This window comes from Rousettus aegyptiacus, unplaced genomic scaffold, assembly GCF_014176215.1.
Source record: "Rousettus aegyptiacus isolate mRouAeg1 unplaced genomic scaffold, mRouAeg1.p scaffold_m13_p_3, whole genome shotgun sequence".
NCBI classification, from domain to species: Eukaryota; Metazoa; Chordata; class Mammalia; order Chiroptera; family Pteropodidae; genus Rousettus; species Rousettus aegyptiacus.
Window position 1 is genome coordinate 154,601,687 of NW_023416306.1, and position 6,000 is coordinate 154,607,686.

Sequence of the window (6,000 nt, forward strand, 5' to 3'; positions counted from 1 at the left end):
TTGCCAAGAGAGCCGGGCGCACGGCCCGGCTGCGCCCCCTTCCGGCGGAGCGAGCCACGGCAGCGGGCTCTGGAGGGTGCCGGGGCACCACGGGCGACAGGGAAGCGCAGCCCCAGCTGCAGCTGAGCCCCAGCGCCGCGCGGCCCTTGTCCCACGGGGTGGGGCCTCGGCCGTCGAATTGAGGCCCCGGCGCGCGCGGGGGTCTGAAGAATCGGTTTAGGGGGTTCGTGTTCCTCAGAGGGCATCATTGTTTCCTGTAATTTAATTTTCTCTTCTGAAAGCGTTGCTAATTAAATCCTTTCTCCGGTGAGCGGTAGTCCCCTCTCCCTCGGCTCCTCTGTGTATTTATTACCCAGCACGTGCGAGGGACTTCTGGGCCTCAGCTGCCAGGCGTGCTCAGGTGGATGGGCCTCGCTGCCTGTTTGGGTTTTAGCCCTCTCTTTGCACCTGGACCAGGCAAGCAAGCCTCATTGGCTGAGTAAAAAAAAAAAGCAGGAACAGCCTCTCCCCCCACCCCCGCAGCTGGTGACCTCCGCTGGTTCCAAATTCATCAAAATCGAATGTCATTTCACCTCCTCTGCCTTTCCAACTCTGAAATTATACCCCTCACAGCTTTTTCGCTTTAGTACCATTCCTGCCTTCCCCCTAAAGTACACAGCACAGTGCCCTCGGCAGGTTTACCAGAACCCGCCCCAGTGGCTTGTGAAAAGTCACACGGCATGTCTAGAACACAGTGAAACTAGAACTCAGATCTCCTAAAGCTTAGCCTCTCAGGGATCACAGACTCAGAAGCCTACAGGGACCAAACTGGCAGGAGAAGAGTGTGCGTAGTTCTGTGTTGTACAGTGGGGAGGGGTGGAGTCTGTGGCAAAGGAGAACACGCTTGCCCCTTTGGGGGTCACTCGAATAATGTGTTCCAAGCGTGTCCAATTCCCGATAAGTCTAAGAGTGAGTCCAGTGTCCAAGGATGGCAGCAACTTGCCCGGAGTCACACAAGGACTCAGTAGCAGAACTACTGGGCACTCTGGACTCACACTGTGATGATCTTTCCAAGATGCCACTTACTAGATGGGGTATGTGAGCCCCGCTGCTCAGTTCTGCCCATCAGAGGTCTAGTTCCTGCCCCTCACTGGAGGAGTCACCCAGGTTGGCACCACTCCCACTACTCATGAGGGCACGCCCTTTTCCTCAGAGTCCTAATGCCTTGGATGCCACTCTCCCCTTTTCTCTATCTAAAACTCCCCATTTGGACCGCTACTGGCCCAACCCTCAGTTGTCAGGCAGAAAAAGAAGACAGCTCAAGCAAATCCCTCCCAGAATTTGAAAGGGTAAATTGCTATTTTAAAGAAAATATTGACGGTGGGGCTTTCAGGCATCACAAGCAGGCCAGAAAGGGGGCATTGAGGAACAGGGACTTGGGGAGAGGCCCACAAGGGACTGCTTCCTCTCCGGAAGGCCTCATAGCACCAGCTCTCTGCCGCTCTGGACTCAGGGTTCCAGGTCAGCACCCTGATCCCAACCTGCAGAGCTTTGTGCTAACACTGCCTTCAGTGGGGAGGACACTAACTGTCCCCTGCTGTACCAGCCATCCCTTTGGCCGCTCTGGAGGCTTATCTTTACCCATGTGTCCTAGAGGATCTCTGGCAGATGTTTTCTTCTCAGAGCCCACTCCATTTTAGGGTCTTTGGTGCCTCCCTGCCCTGGATTCCAGGAGGGATTGAGTGTGGAGCCATGCTCAGCTGTCCTTAGTCCTCTGACAGTGTCTGGTCCCCTCCAGCAGGCACCCTGACACTGCCCAGGAGGGCAGCAGTCCAGATACAGCTCAGGTCTTTTTTCCTGGCTAGGCATCATCATTGAGCTCCGGGGTAGGGTCCCCAGCCTGGACTGTCTTGAGACCGCCACAATCATCTTCCAAAAGAAGCTTTTCATTCAGGGCAATTTGATCATGATTATCAGCCTTTGAGGGACCAGATATACCTTGTTGGTCCTGAAGCCAGCCTGTTTTCACCTGCAGAGTCACCTTAAGCAGCTGACTGTCAACTCTGAGAAAGCTGCAGAGGCTGAGCCTCGTTCTTTTCTCTGACTTCTTATTACTTTTCAGCAGAGGATTGATTGTCTACAATAGGACTCAATAGAAAGATAGTCTAATGTCTGGGTTCAAATGATAAATTCAGAAGCAGGCAGTAATCCTAGCTCTGCTCATTACTACCCACAAGGCTTTGGGCAAGTTATATAACCTCTCTGTGCCTCAGTTTCTTCACCTGGAAAAAAAAACAAGTAGTAATAAAGCATACCTCAAGGGTTGCTATGAGAATAAATAGTCAATACAGATGAAGTGTGTATATGACAAGGGCCTGGCATGGAGTGAATGTTCAGTAAATGTCAGTCATTATTTCTCATGGTAGAATTACAGCATCAACGATTGTGTCGTGCCCTACACTATGTTGTAAGCATGTGGGAACCCAGAGGACTCCGCCACTGCCATTCCTGCCCTCCAAGCTTTACAGTAGAACAGAGAGATAAAACCCACACAGGAGGGAAGGAGTCAGAGCAATGGATCACTGCTGAGTGTAGGGACAACTCCCCCCAGGGCTGGACCTGATGAGTGTAGAGGATGACTCCCCCTGGGGCCGGACCTCACTAGGAAAGGTCCTGTGGAGACGTGGGATGTACAGGGTCTGGGAGAGGCCTAGGCTGAAGGAAGAGGCATGTTGGGACCACTAGGTTATGAGGGGTGGAGAAACGCCCACCTGGGTGTAGAGGGCCAGAAGGGGATGCAGGCCGCGCCTGTCAGGATGGGTGGATTGTACATCATGAGCGGTCATCCCTACATTTCAGGGTCTCTAGCCTTTTCAATTCTACCTTTGTTTTTGGAAGCCATCTTGGTAGAAATGGTTTCCTTCCAACTCCATTTCCTGAAGCTGTGTGGGCAGGAAAGACTGATGAGGATCTCCCAGGAGCCCTTCTATGGGCCCAGAGAGAGAAGTGTAGGGGTCTCTGATGCACCCAGAACTGATTCCCTGGGAAATGAATGTGACTCTCTGCCTATGGTCTCCAACCTGGAGGACTCTGCTGACTGTTAGAAAAACTAGAGGTCAGTCTGTGCTTGACTCACCTACAAGGAACACCCTTGAACTAGGGTGAGTCAGGGTTTTGTCAGAAGTGATCAGAAGGAGGAAGAAGGGTCAACGGAGAGTGTGGCCTGAGAACTGAAATCTCCTCCAACTGTGGTTGCAGTATGTATATTCATGCCTCATCACGTCTGAATGGAGGTTCAAAATCCCAGAAATCACCTGGAATCCCTGCCTCTGCACAGTCTGTCCTATCCCCACTTCCACCAATGGCCCTGCTTTTCTGCCTGGCCAACTCCTATTCATCCTGCAAAACCCTGATGTTGCTCCCTCTGGGAAGTCTTCCAGCCTACCCACGGCCAAGTGCTTTCTTAGCACCCCATCCTTCTCCCTGTCATCAGCCACTGAGTCACATGGTCTACAATTGGTCCTTTTTCCTGTGAACTCCCCAAGGTCAGGTAATGGGTCTCACTCAACTTTGCATTCCTGGTTCTTGGCATCATGCCTGGCATCTAGTCGGCATCAATGAATGCTTGAGGAATGAATAGAAAATCTGGGCCAGCATCATCTACAGAGAGGGAAACGAGGGCAGAGGCTAACATCAAGGCAGACATCCTGAGCTCCACCAGTAGGCCCACCCTAGCTGATGCCTCACCTCTAAAGCATCTCAGGGCACAACAAGGCATCCTTGTTCCCTGCTCATCTCCCTCCTTTTCTCTCTGACAGGAGGGGCTGCCTCCCAAGCATCCGTGCGAGCACACCCAGAGAAGGGCAGGAGGGGAATGAGGGGAACAATAAGGCCAGTTGGAGGACGCAGGGTACAGAGAGGAACCAGAGCACTGATCGACAGGGACGACCATATCCTTAGGAAAGGAGATTGTCTAAAATATGAGCCTTGAGACCTAAGAATTGGTTTCCTCATTATAGAAGAGTGGGGTGTGATTGAAGTTCCTCTGAGCTCATCCTCTTTCCAAAGCTCCTTTGGTTCTTGAACCCCAGAGTGAGGCCGTTTATATTTCGCCTAACCCAACACTAGAACATAAGCCAAAACAGAGCGCCCACTTTCCAGATGGGAATATCGAGGCACTGGGAAGCTAAGCGTCTCCCTCCGTCTGATGTGGGTATGTGGGCCAGAGGACCCGTGACTGAGACTCTCACGGGCAGATGGTTCACCTCGGCTTTGGGGGCCAGGGAGCTGTGCTGCAAAGCACGACATGCAGACAGCCCTGATCCCTTCCTCCTCGTGGTTAATTAGGAAGGAAAATATCAACTGCCAACCAATGGGCCAATGTCAGAGGAGAGTGCTTTAGGTGACCCTAAACCCCACGGTCATGCTCTTCTCCCTACCCCAGTGCTCCTGATGGCCTGTCCTTTGAGGTCACTCTTACCACTCTGTCTCGACCTTCAGGACCACCTTGGGCCCTCTCCCCAGCACACTTCTAGTCACATTCCACATCTGTGAAGTGGCTCTGATACCTTCCCCTTCTGACCAGCCCACGGCCAGTATTCCCACCCAGACCCTGGATATGTCACACTTAGATCATAGCCAATGCCTCTTATTGAGTCCCTACCACTTCCAGTCTACCTGTAGGCTCCACTTTCTGAAATCTAGTTCAAATCATGTAGCTCTCTTGCTCACAATTTTCTCTATTACCTGCCAAATTCACTCCTGACCTCAGCTTAACATTCAAAGCCCCGCCGCTCACCCTTCTGTGATCACTCCAAGGCTCAAACCTATGTCTTCTGCCTGGAAAGCCCTCCCTGTCAATCTCCATCTGCTGAGGCCTCATCCATCCTTCCAGGCCCTTGCTCAAAAAGAAGCTAGACATGCTCTTCTCTTCTGAGTACTCTAGGTAGCTTCTCCCAGGAAGTGAGCCCCTTGAGAACAGAGTTGTCTCATCTGACTTCTAGCCTCACGATGTGCAGAGCACAGTGCTGGGTGTATCAGCACAAAATCTGTACATTCGCTCGGTCAGTATTTACTGAGCACCTCCTATCTGCCTTTGTATCCAGGATGCAGGGAGGACTCCCTGCAGATGTGTCTTCACTGAGGCGTGTAGACAGCCTATGCTCCAGAATGTGCAAGCATTAGCCGAGCATGAAGGGATTAGCCACATTTCCATTCATCCCCTCCCCACCTCCCTGCATATCTGGGGGCTGCTGCCCATTGACCTGTGTCCGGGGAATGCAGGCCCACATACAACACTGGCATAGGCTGAAGCTTCTTCAACAGCCCAAGTAGAATCAGCACTTTGCAGCTGTGTTTTCCGTTGGTCCAGGCCTGCACATCTTTAGGATGCATCAGAGGTCATGCTCATTCGCTTGCTCAGGGACCACTCCCTACAGGGCTCAAACCCCCCTGGCTGTTCCCAGGGCTGAGCAGCCCAAGTTCTCTAAGTGTTGTAGGGGCTGAAAGAACAAAGGGCCTGGATGATCCTCGGGGTGGTCATCTCTGGCCGTGATGGAGGAGCAGGTGGATTACCCCCTTCGTCCTCTCCTTACCTGTCCTCTGGAATGGAAAGAGGCGTGAAAATAGGAAGAAAGTTCCCAGGTCCATCCCTGGTCTCGTGTGTCCACAGATCCCAGTGCTGCAGACCAGGGGTGATATCCACACATTTACCAACCACACAGCATAACGCTGACCAATCACAGTGGACACTGGCTGAAAGACTGGAGCAGAGTCCTAGGGGTCCCGCACAGATGTAATTGCTGGGTTACCAGGTGAGCCAGAAGGCCCAGGGGAGGAGCATGGGCAGTTGGAGCAGGCAGCAGCAGTCTAGACAAAAGTGATATACCTACTTGAACAGAAATATTTTTTGATACTTACCTTAAATATTTTAACGACTATTATGACTACATCAGTGCATTCCAGCCTTGCTGCCGACCACAGTGCCCATACAATCACATCAAATCCAATTTAAAACCACAT